The sequence below is a fragment of the Strix aluco genome, chromosome 22, assembly GCF_031877795.1.
Source record: "Strix aluco isolate bStrAlu1 chromosome 22, bStrAlu1.hap1, whole genome shotgun sequence".
Lineage (NCBI taxonomy): Eukaryota > Metazoa > Chordata > Aves > Strigiformes > Strigidae > Strix > Strix aluco.
In genome coordinates this window covers 5954932-5967427 of record NC_133952.1, presented here as the reverse complement: position 1 = coordinate 5967427, position 12496 = coordinate 5954932, and the positions used below count along the sequence as shown (strand labels likewise).

Genomic DNA, 12496 nt, shown 5'->3' with positions numbered 1-12496 from the left:
GGAGATGCTCCATTTCACACAGAAGGTAATTGTCAGGGCTCCCAACACAAGAAGGGAAGGTCTCTGTAGTAGAAGAGATGGTGCTCACAGGAGTATGTGCAGGGCCGAGAGGAACACGAGTGCCAATGTTTTCTCAGCTGAACGGAGTTGAGCTGTGTTATCTAATTCCTGAACTATAGATTTTGAATTGCCCAAGGGGAGGGGAATGCATTAATTACTTATGAATCAATTGATCTGCTGCTATTTCAGGAACATCTATCTAATGGGTCTGTAATAGAGATGATTCCCAAACAGCAGCTCGCTCACTTAACACAAGTCATCCCTCAGCCCTGATCCCCGAAGAAGAGCAGGGCAAGAGTTTGCAGTACAGGGAACTTCCAGGATACAGGGCAAATTCCTGCCAGGTACTGGCCTTGTCTGTTCTTCACCTTGTTCTTGTATCCCAGTTTATATCAGCGCAAAGCAGTTGTGAACTGTCACCGCTGGGAGTGAGACTGTGTTGCACCTATCTCACCCTGCTAAAAAATAGTGAAAGCAGGTAAAAAGCAATAAGGAAACGGGTCAAGGGGCTGCTCCCCTTGGCGGGATATATTCCAGAGTGTCATCATCAAAATTAAAGGGACAGAAGGGGATCTCTCCCTCTTTCTTTCTACTCACATACATGGAAAAATACACCCACTTCTGTATGGCCAGGAGCAAGGACACAGACCTTCATATGGCAACCAACATACATTACAGAAGTCCTCAGCAGTTTCCCACTCAGTAGCGTGGCAGACAGCTGCAGGACTGGGGAAAACAAATAATGTGTTTTATAACCTTTTTGCAGCCCTGGATTTTTCTAATGCTTTCGGGCAGGCCCTGCATTTGGCCCACTGCATTTTACATTGGCAGTAATATTCTATTTCTAAATGCATAAGCCAGTTCTTTTCCCATCAGAGTCCCCTGTGGCTTCCTCCTAGTTTCATCTCCCATTATGACTTGCAAGTGCATTAAAGTGTTGAGATTAAAATTTCTTAAAAAATTTATGTAAACAACATTCTTGGCGTGCAGTAGATGACATTCTGCTCAGTAATGAGCCTGGACCACTATGACAGGGTATGAAATCACCCCTTCAGTTTTGTACAGACCCTCTCAAAAGCCACGGTTCAATCTCAGCAGTTGCTAGATTCCCTACAAATACAGAGCATCTCATAAAGGACAAAAGTACATATTTTTTCAGTTTATCACCCTAGACCAGATCTTCAGCAGCTGTAAGTCTGCACATTAATGGCCCACTGCCAGTTTATATCCACCATAGCCTATGCACAATGGATCTGGTAGCTCCTGGATGCTGGGCTCTGTGTATTCTGTGTCAGAAGCATACACACATTTCTTTCTGACACATCACCAGTGAAATATTCTGGCCCTGTAAGTGACCCTTTCTACCACAGCACAGTAATCAAAGCCTCCTTCTGTAAAGGGCTTGCCCCTGCTCCATTGAAGCCAACGATAAACTCCTATTCAGCTTCTCTGGGCTGAGAATGAGGCCTCAATCAGCATGAGGAATTGAGAAATATCTGATGTGTGCTCTGGGACTGCTTTACCTTGCACCTGCAAGATGCCAGGAATTGAGCCATCACTTAACTAAAAGCTGTGTGAATAAAGCCTGGAGATCCTAGTCTGAAAATTTAAGGCAGAAGTTTCCATTTTGTTTGGCACTTCTTCTCTAAAAGATGTTAAAGTATTTCTGTCATTATATCTCTGCTCTGAAAGAAGTTCAGAGGCAATTTAGTTTTACAGGAGTAGCCTTCTTTGGAGACACATTTAAGACAACGGGAATACCACTCATCAAAGTCTTTCTGTTACTCTGTGTAACTGAAGCACAATTACCAGCATACCACTCCTATCTTCAGCTTCTCTCCTAAATAATTAAGTTCTTTGTCAGTCATCAATTCTCTCAGTGTAAGCAGGGTCAAAAGGTAACCTGCGCTCAAGTAAGATTTGGGGGGTACATTTATAGGAAAGAATTTGCCTGTGATGGTCAAAATCTGCAAGGAATGCTTTCCAGTGGCTTTCTTGCTAATAACAATCTGTCAACACTTATCAAACTTGTATCTAATCATGTCATCTGTAGTGTCTTTTATTTTAGCAAAACATCAAACTAGAGGATATTAAAGAAAACATCTAGTCTTGCACAGCTCTTTTCAGCAAAAGATATTGAAGCTTTTTATGCAGAAAGTGTGTATCATTATCACCATTTTATAAACAGGAAAATGAAAGCACAGAGAGATTAAACGACCCACTTAAGGTATTAGAGCAGATTACTGCCCAAGCCAGAAACAAACTCAAGTGCCTGGAGCATTGCTCCAATGCCCTGGATGACACCAGGTAAAGATCAGCTCATTCACCACTGAACACAACCATTTCTCAGCTGACACTGTGTGTTATGAGCACTGCGTACCAAAGTTACATGGCAATTTAGGACAACTGTGATTTGGATGTTTTCTCTAATTTGTATCATCCAATTGAAAATCCTAGCCCGTGGTACACAGTTGTAAAAACCTGAGTTCAGATTTGATCAGGAAGGACAACATTATCTGATTGCTAGCAAAGCCTGTTTCACCAGGTTGCTGGGGTTTCTAGTTTACTCTCATCCATCCATCAGGGCTCCCAGCAACACAACAGCTCCCAGCCCCAAACGGCATTAATCCGCCCTCGTGCTCAGTGAGCAGCAATTTTCAGAAAGCCCAGTCTGGGGAGGCAGGCAGGGGAGCAGCTGCAGTAAGGGACAGCGGGCTCACAGGGCAAGCAGTTAGCACAGATACGGCAGCTGCGGCTCCAGTCTAGGCAAGTGCTGCAGCTGCACACCAGCTAGGTGCTGAGGGGTAGCAAAGCACTGATTAGAGAGACTGAGGCAGAGGCTGAGAATAGCCATGGTTTGGGGCAAAGACAGAAACTACAGCGCTGGTGGCAAGGAGTGAAAAGAAAGGGCTGGCCTTGATCTCTGTGCTGTCTGAAGTGTCCCTACAGGAAAGCATCAGGATTAGAGGGTTAATAAAAGCACTGTGCCTTGTGGCCTACAGCTGCTGACTGAATTGATCCAGCTTTGCCCATAGTGACTTGCTGTGCAAGCACAAGGCATGCATGAAACATTGGTTCAACACTGCCCTAGAAGGCAGCATGCCAATTACTGTATCTAGTGACAGACAGCCGTGCAGCAGCTCTTGTTCAAGAGCAGCAATGGCTGAAGGGGAAGCAAAAGAACTCATCACTGGGAATCTAAATGAATCCGAATTGCATTTGCATTTCATTTAGATTTAATATGATAGTTATTGTTTGTTAATTATGTGCCAATTGATTACTGCAGCAACATATTTATTGAAGAGGAATAATTCAGCTGAAGATGCATATCCTACTCATCTAAATTGAGTTAAGCAGATTCAAAGTGATGTAGTGTCACAGAGCATACATCTCCAGTTTGATATGTGCACTTTGGAAAAATTTCTACAATCTGGAAGAAAAGCTGCTCTGTCCCACAACAGCAACTGTGTCCAGGAGGAAGTATCACCCATGAAGGACTTGTGTGTAAGATGCTGGAAGCCTACGTATGAACATGCAGACCCTGAAAGCCACAAAGCTATGTTCTGCGAGGAGTCCTTGTAGTGCCATACAGCAACTTTTGCCAAGAAGAGATGTGCACACACACCCACAAACATGCAAACATACAAATAAATGGAAAAATACACAGAAACTCACTTCCAAAACTGGAAGTTGAAATCATGAGAGCCATTGTTCCCATCCCATCCATCTTTCCAGTAAAAAGCGAGTTCTCACTTCTTCAAGACTCCACAGAGAGCTGAAAAAGCAGGAGGTCTGGCAAAGGTCACCCCTACAAAAGGTGAAGGAAAGGCAGAGTTACAGCTTGTGCCAGTTCTGGAAAGGAGATGTGGGGTATGTGGGGATAGGGGAAAATTAAATCCCATTTGATGAATATGAGAAACTAAATGATCCTCTTCATTATGGTCTTCACACACAAGCAGCTGCAAATCAGAGGACTGCTCCAGCCGGGAAATGTCAATTGTATGGAAATGTCATCTTCATTGCAGAGCTCTCCTGGGGCTGCTGGAAACTGCAACTCAACTGCATTAATTTCCATCCCCCTTTCTCTATCTCACTTTCTCTTTTATTTTTCAATCTTTTAACCTTTATAAAAAAATTAAAAAACAACCATCTTTTCTGCATTCAGTAAAATTTTGTAGCTATAATTGTGCAGAAAGGTTAAAGAGTTTCAATTAGAAAGGTCACTCCAGGATCATTGTGCAGCTGGATTCACACGCTGCCTGCCATTTAGAAAGTTAAAGATAGCTCTGAATAGCTTCCTGCGCCAGGGCTGACACCTCCACCTTTTTCAGTCCCAACAAAAATAAACTTTAAATCCTTACTTTTCAAATAGCGCAAAGGCTCACAGGTCTCAGATTTTCAACAGGGAAAATTGTAACTTGAGTTAAGATTGAAGACCAGATCAAGAGGAAGACAAGATGTACCCAGCCAAAGGTAATTCCCAACGGGAGAGCACTGCACTCTTGGAGGTGTCTCCAAACTGAGGAAGCTGGCAATCTGAAGCTCATGACAGCTCCAAAGCACCCAAAGTTCACGTGTAGGCTTATCTAACCTCACTGTCTAGGCTCCCATTTCCCACTTCCTGCATTCTCCAATTCTTTGCCCTTACCCTAACTTGTTTCATAGGAAAATAGATTAACGTATTCCCCAGTGTAGAAATGAGGGAGGAACAACAAGGTGCACAGCGGGGACAAGCGTATGGCTGGTCAGGAGAGAGGGATTACGTGAATTACAATTGATTTTCCACTGTTAATGAACCATGAAGTGCTTGTGATTGCATCTTGAAGAGATTTATAATTATTCATTGGATCTCAGAAGATAATTAAACTTCATTAAACACAGACATGACAAGCTTGCATAGTAAAGAATAAACCCCAGAGCAGGTTCCTGATAGAAGGAGGGAGATACAGTGTTGGAAGATGATAAGGAGAACCAGGGGAAATAAAAAAGGGGTTCTTCACTAAAACCAGTTTTTGTCCAAACGAGAAACTGTTGCCCTCAATGTGTTTTTTTCACCTCTTTTCCCTTTGTTTTTAAGCATTCTTTGCTTTGTCTTTCACACATCATAATCACACCACCACCTTTGCCTGACATTAAGAGTGCCTTATGTAATACACTTACCAACACTGCAACAGTTGCTGTGTGAGAATGTTACAGTGTTTTAGAGCCAGTGGGGACTGGGCTTTTTGCGTGTTTACCAAAGTGCTGTGATGTACAAAAGACAGATTGTGGAAGGAGCTGTGGAGAAGCAAGAGAAGGCTGTCGCAGGGAGATGCAGTTCATCACCACATGGATCAGAATTCCCAAATAGTTCAGCATTTGAGATACCAAAGGAGTGGTTATCTCTTCCAAATAGTCTGGCATTAGCTTGTGACCATGTCAAAATTTAACCCATATAGTCCATATTCTAGAGATTTATTAGGATATAATGGAACACATACTACAGGCTATATGGTATATTCAATACTGGAGTAAATTACACCCTAGCTGGATACAAAGCATTTGACACCAGATAAGCAGGATCTAAGAATATTTCAGAAAAGAAACTTATTCCTCAAAGAAGGAACCCACCGGAGAAAGAAAAAGCTAACAATAATGTGCCCTGCCGCGGATCAAAGGAATCTTGGCCTGCTAGTAGTGGTAACCAAAGCTATTAATCCAGAACAGCATTTGTTCACAATTTTATTACTGTGCTACTGGGAGCTGTCAGTGACTACAGTGCCCCAACTCAGGTAAGCGCCTGCATCCACAAACGCAGTCAAAGTAACCACTTATTGGAGAACTTTGTCTCCTGCCAGTACAAGGTATGCTCTTGGTAAGCCAAAAACCCCTGCTGTCTTGGCTTAAGGTGATCTCACTGCCTCTTGTTTTTACACTGAATTTCCTGAGATACGTAAGAATGAAGGACAGGTCCACCTTACATTTTCTCCAGCCCCCTTTATAACATAATTGTCTGTCTACAAAGGGACATCCAGCATCAATCTCAGCCAAACACGAGACTGTTGGGACACCACTACTACCGCGGGGCCAGTGGTTAGTGCTCACAAAGCAAGAACAGGGTGTATTTCCAGAAGTCAGCCTAGAGAAAAGGACAGAAATCTCAGACTTGCTCAGTACATTTTTTCTTCCTTTCAAAGGGCTTTCTTTTCATTATTGCCCTCCTAGAACTGAACATCATAAGTTTTCAGTCCTGAGGCAATCTGATTTTATTAAGAATTGGAAATGTTGACATGAAGTTAAAAGGACCCAGAGAAGATGCTTCTCCCACCAGGCTGACACAACTTTGCTGAGCACACATGCTCTGCAGAGCACAGCGCATAGGGGATGAGACAATACAGTTTGCACTATATTTCTGGCATGAACATCTCTTTCCCATCCACACTCAGGGGAACAACTGAGCCCTACAGCTACATCTTTCTCATCTCTTCTTCATTTTCTATTCCTGCCTGACATTACACCTCCTCTTTCCCTTGCCTCAGATAGATTTTAGAAATATAGGTCTTCCCTAGCATAGTGTAACTTAAATCAAAATGTTGTAGCTAGCATTTCACTCCAGTAACATTGCCAGAGATGCACAGTATATACAGACCGGCACAATAATCTGTATAGACAAAATGAAGGATAAACAGGCAGAAGCACAAGTGGAAATTAATCAGCTGAGAGCTGTTACTCATTTTCTCCCCTAGACAAAGTCTTTGTACAAAGCCTTTGTACAAAGCCCAGGATCTCTGGCACAAAGAGGATTCAGGTCTATCAGGCCTGATTTCTAATTGGTACAGTGTAACTAGTGAAAACTCCTTCATATAACTTCATCAGTTTAATCATTCTGTGAGCCAATTAGGGTAAACTGATTTAATAAAGGAGCAAACCAGTCTTGCTGTATATACCCAGAGTACTCGCTCCCATTTAACGGAATGAATTTAAAATCAGTTTCTGAAAAGCTGTGCAAAGCTTGTAGAGGGATTTCCGGTTGTTTCAGAGAAGAGAAAAACTGAAGGGAGACTATCTCCACCCGAGACCCTTCCTGTCTTGTTTTGCAATGAATCACACATCCCAGCTTTGCAATGAATGAGGTTTCCGAAGGCAGCGTTTACTCTGGCTCTCACACCCGTGCTGTAGCACCATGTGTTTTACAGCATTGTCAAACATAATGATTCCTACCCTGGAGAGAAATTGGGTCCCGTTTTATATTTTATTGCCTCAGAAAGGACATTTTTTACTTTCCACAGTCCACAGTTGGCAGCAACAGCCCCATAAATCTTGCCAAATGCTTTCTGTTGATATATTGTCCAGCAAGAAGTCTGTGAGGCTGGGGCTAGCATGGAGTAAACAAGTTAATGGCCTCCTGATCCATGTCTGAAGAGGGACAGCAGCAGGGATAAGCAGTGCTGCAAAGTCACTGCAGACAAAGTCCAGCAGCTGGTGGGTGAGCTAAGAGACCACCGGGAGTTTGTTTCCCATGCTTCATCCAGAATAACATGCAAACTGCAGTGCTTCCTGGCTCCCATGACAGGGTGCCTTACACCAGAAAGCTCACCCAGCCATGGTGCCAGCTCATTCTGCCAGTCCTCACATTTGCTGCAAGAGCTCCTGCTGGTTCTGACAGGGCAGATTGTGGGGAAACCCGCGGGAGCACCAGTGCATGCCAGCAGAACTCATGGAAAGCAGGATAAAGGAAAATTGGAAGGAAGGGAAAAGCAAGAACATACTTGTGGTGGTGAATGCATCTGTGTACGAGCAGATTTCACAGCTGAAAGAACAGAATGCACTGGTGTGCACAGTGTGAGCACAGAGGAATGAATATGGGGGAGACACAACTCCCTGTCCATAAGGAGCAGGCTTGGTGCAGTTGCTGTGCATGCTCTCTGGTAGGAGGGTAAGTACTTGTGAGATTGTTAGATGTGCTGGCCATGGTTGTAAGCAGTCCCTATAAAACAGATGAACATGTTTGTAGATGCAAGAGCATGCTTTGGTACATGTGTTTCTAAGTTTGAGTAGACAGTGATGGAAGATGCTTGTTCTTGCATTATGGGAGTATCCAAGATGTGCACTGTACGTGCGTTAGTTGGTGCAGGGGTAGGGGTGTATGTAGGTGACATGCTCTCCTTGTGTATTAGCACATGTACACACTGATACACTCAGCTGTCCTTGAGCCAAGCCCTCATTTCTAATAGACTTGTCCTTTGCAGGTGATGACAGAGCCTCTGCCTGAGAAAAAGAGATGTTCACCTTGATTCCTCTGGGCAGCTAATGAGCCGCTTCCCTCCTCTCCATCTTTGTCCCTGTTCTTCTCCCTGAGCTCCAACAGCACTTTGCGTGTAATGAAGAGATAATGCCGTAATGACTTGATATGTTACACCAGCCCAGTCATAATGCCTTGGAACAACTAACTGCCACTGTGCAAGGGCTCTAGCAACTCAGCTGGTCATGTCCAGTTAATGCAAAGCCCTGTATGCCTCTCTAGGCACAGGGCCCATTCAATGGACCTTCATCGTGCAAAACAGAATCAAATCTCGCAGTGCCAGATGTCCCGAGCTTTACTGCCCTGCACTTTTCCTCCAGTCATGGGGCAGGAATACAGTCCTACAGCCACAACCCGTACCAGTCACTATGGTTTGCTGTGATTCCTTATGAGCTGAAAATTCTCTTGAGGCTTCAAGAATAAAAATACTGCTAACCCTGGCTGGAAGCATAATGAACAGGAAGAAAGATTGATTGCTATGGCTGTAATTAAGTGAGAGGCTTTCATAGCCTCATAAGCCGCAAGAGCCAAACTAGAGTCCTGATGTGGAATTAGAGTGGCACGGCTTCCCTCCCTGCACCCCGCCACCTTCTCCTTTAGGGACAGCACCTTAGGATTCTGAGCACGCAGCTGCCCTGCTCCAGGCTTTATAGGCTACAAGTCATTTTAAGGGGAAATGGAAGAAATAAGCTTCCCACAGATGAGCGCGATAGGAGGCTCAGGGACTGAGTACATGTGAGAAGAAGCAGGAATTGGCGAGCTGCCTCCCACCCTGTGCCTCACCTCCCACTCTGTGCCTCACCTGATCAGAAGGTGTCTCTCCACATTAAGCATAGCACTGCATCCATTTATAGTCTGTGAACAGTGTCTCATATCCGGGGCAGGAGGGCATGGGGAGTTGGGGCGGAAGGAGGGAATAATTATCCACCAAGGACTTGAATTCAATGAGATTTACACCCTTCCTCAGCCATAAACATTGCTGAGAGCTTTAGAGATAAACACACTTGCTCAGTGGAGGCAAATGCTGCCTGCCACCCCACAGATGCTCAGCCTCCCCTGCATGCCAGTTCCCTAAGGATAACCCAGTTCTCAAAGGGGACACAGCTCTTTCCATCCCACTCCTCTCCCATTTGCACACGGAAGTGATGTATTCATTGGATATCTCTTTCACAGTATGAGTGGTGTCCACAGGGGGCCAAGATATGTTTTTTTCCCTTAGTGTAGCTAGTTGAGGCTAGTGCTCTGCTTGCCAGCCCTCTCCATTTTGCAGCACAGCCACACCAATACGTTCCCACATGATGGGAGAGGACACCACATCATCCCCCTCCCTCAGCTCCTCCTTTCAGCCCAGCTTGCCAGGTGTAGTGCCTCTGTGCTGGAGTGGCTTCCTGTGACAACAGAAATCGAGGATCCTCATACACATGTCTAAAAGAAGACATTTCCAGGCAGCTTGGCAAAGATCTCAGAGATCATCACAGCAATCTCCTTTATGATCCTCTCTGCCCTCTCCCCCAGGCCCAATGTTCTGGCTCCAGTAACGCACAGCCCTTTCGGTAAACACTCTTGTAAACTGTAACCCATATTTTTCCTGCAACTCATGGGAAATACATGGGTCATGGGAAACAAAATTTGTGCCAGCTCTTGAGCTTGCACTGAACTCAGGATAAACTCAAGACAGACAAGGCCTTTCCTATTCCTCTGAGTTTGCACTCAGCCTCACACCACCATTAATGTACCTTGCCCTTCTCTGCTTCAATCCCACCCAGAAATAGAAAACTCCTCAGCCCATCTGTCCTGGTTTTAGCTAGGATAGAGTTAATTTTCTTCCTAGTAGCTGGTATAGTGCTGTGTTTTGGATTTAGAGAATAATGTTGATAACACACTGATGTTTTCAGTTGTTGCTAAGTAGTGCTTATACTAAAGTCAAGGATTTTTCAGCTTCTCATGACCTCCCAGCGAGAAAGCTGGAGGGGTACAAGAAGCTGGGAGGGGTCACAGCCAGGACTGCTGACCCAAACTGGACAAAGGAATATTCTATACCATATGATGTCATGCCTAGTATATAAACTGGGGGGGAGTTGGCCAGGAGGGGTGGATCGCTGCTCAGGGACTGGCTGAGCATCAGTCAGCAGGGGGTGAGCAATTGCACTGTGCCTCACTTGTCTTTCTTGTGTTTTATTTCACTCTCTTCTTGTTACCTTCCTCTTTGTTACTATTATTATTACTATTATATTTTTTATTTCAATTATTAAACTGTTCTTATCTCAACCCATGAGTTTTACTCAAACAAGCAGCTGCATGGTACTTAGTTGCTGGCTGGGGTTAAAGCACACCACCATCCCACCCTTACCTCTTAGCATACAATTCCCTTCCCTCAGATTTGTCCATAGCCACTGTCCTCTATTTCACTATAACATTTTTACATACTATTTTGAGTATGTGCATGTTAAATGTTATTTCTTCTTAGAAGCGATTCAAGAAATAACCAGGAATATCCTCCTACTTCACAAGTTCCATGAGAGGTGATAACTCCTCACAGTGAGGTGGGAAAACAGAGGAAATGAGAACTTCTTGATCCTGCTCCTAGCTCTGGCACTAGCATTTTCTGTACATCTAGCTACTTCCTAGGGCTGCCTCAGTTTCCCCACTGTGACTGCCTCACAGAAACACTGTGAGACTTAGTGATCTGACATATATAAAAAACCTGAACTCTTCAGATGAAAGGAGCCAGACAAGGACACAATTATATTGTGACATGATGCCTTTGAGCTTCCTAGTAACCAGACAATGGCTCAACTAGTAAGATCCTATTGTAACTGATGTCTGAGCCGGACCAGAGGATTTGCCTGTATCATCTTAACTTCACAGTGCCTCTCCCTCGGTGTGTTTGCAGTACATTCCCTTGACCAGGATGTCTGACCCCTTGCACAACCCCACTTCAATCTTTGTCCATCACACATTGTTGGCCTTGAAACTCAGAGCACCAGGGGTGACAGACATATCCGGAGAGTGACAGACTACCAGAGTCAGCAGAATGCAGCCTGTTGCCATGGAAATTCAAGCCTCCTTTTCAAGCATCTGTGCAGCTCAGGGGAATGTGGCCAGCTCCCGCTGTGAAAAATCTTTGTAAAGAGTCCCATGGAGAGTTGGTTTTGTATCCCACAATGGCTCTTTGCTCCCCAGCCCAATTATGTGTTCTAGCAGGAAACGATGGACCACAGCTTGGCTCAGGATGTATGACGTCAAGGTGCATTGTCTAACAGATGAGCCTGCAACCAAGGACACGATTTTCTAGTACAAAAACTCTGCAGGAAAATTTCAGATTTTTAAAAAAATATTGGAAGAGATCCATTCTCACTGCTATGCCACAGGGCAACACCAGGTGACGCCACTCAAAAGTACGCTTTTGGGAGATCTGATTATCTGAACGTGGGTAAATTAGACCTTGGTGGCTTGTTTATTTTTCCACCGCATTCATAGGCTTCCTTTGGATGTTGACAAAGGCATTGTCACAGGTGTGGCATGCAAATAAATAACTAAAGTAAAACCAAACACTAGGACAGAGGGGTGCTGATGGAAAATTCCATCAAACAAAACAACGTATTTGGCTACAGCATATTTTGTAACTGCAGAAAATGTGAACAGAGCATGAGAGTTATTAACTATTTATCTGACATTTCCAAGCTTCTGTCATGTGTGCACATCACAACTCACACACACATGGGCAGCATTATGCAGTGTTATGACCAAGAATATTTCTTTACATGCACAAGTTCATGATATTGCATATCAGCTGTATATACTGCATATACATTGGCACGTGTTCAAAAACAAACATGCATGTGTGCCTGTCATTGTGTCTATATATGCATATGTGGTACTACTCAGGGTACAGACACTATACTCATGTTCCCGTCAAAGGTGTAGTCACTTATCAAAAAGTTTTGTCAAGTCTATTTACCTGCACTGTTTTCCCCATGAAATGACTTTCCATCTCCAACCTTCCTTTCCCAGTTACATCGATCCTTTTAGTTCTTATGAAATAACAGGTATTTAAGTAAGGCTGCTACTGGTGGAGGCTTCTGCTGTAGCAGCCAGGCAATGAGCACTAGGAGCATGCTTGGGCTTTCAAAGCTCCAGACAGCTTCATTAGCC

The 12496-nt window shown here is 44.1% G+C and overlaps 1 protein-coding gene across 12 annotated transcripts in view; it reads right to left on the bottom strand.

The window, feature by feature from the left end:
• The window catches only part of DISP3 (dispatched RND transporter family member 3), a 149412-nt gene that overhangs the window by 84764 nt on the left and 52152 nt on the right, over nucleotides 1-12496 (bottom strand). Inside the window, exon 4 of one of the 12 annotated variants that reach the window (XR_012626182.1) lies at nucleotides 3736-3868. The exons of the other annotated variants lie outside the window; for them this stretch is intronic. The gene's annotated coding sequence lies outside the window, so the exon portion shown is untranslated. The remainder of the gene's footprint in view (nucleotides 1-3735; nucleotides 3869-12496) is intronic. 12 annotated transcript variants of the gene reach the window in all.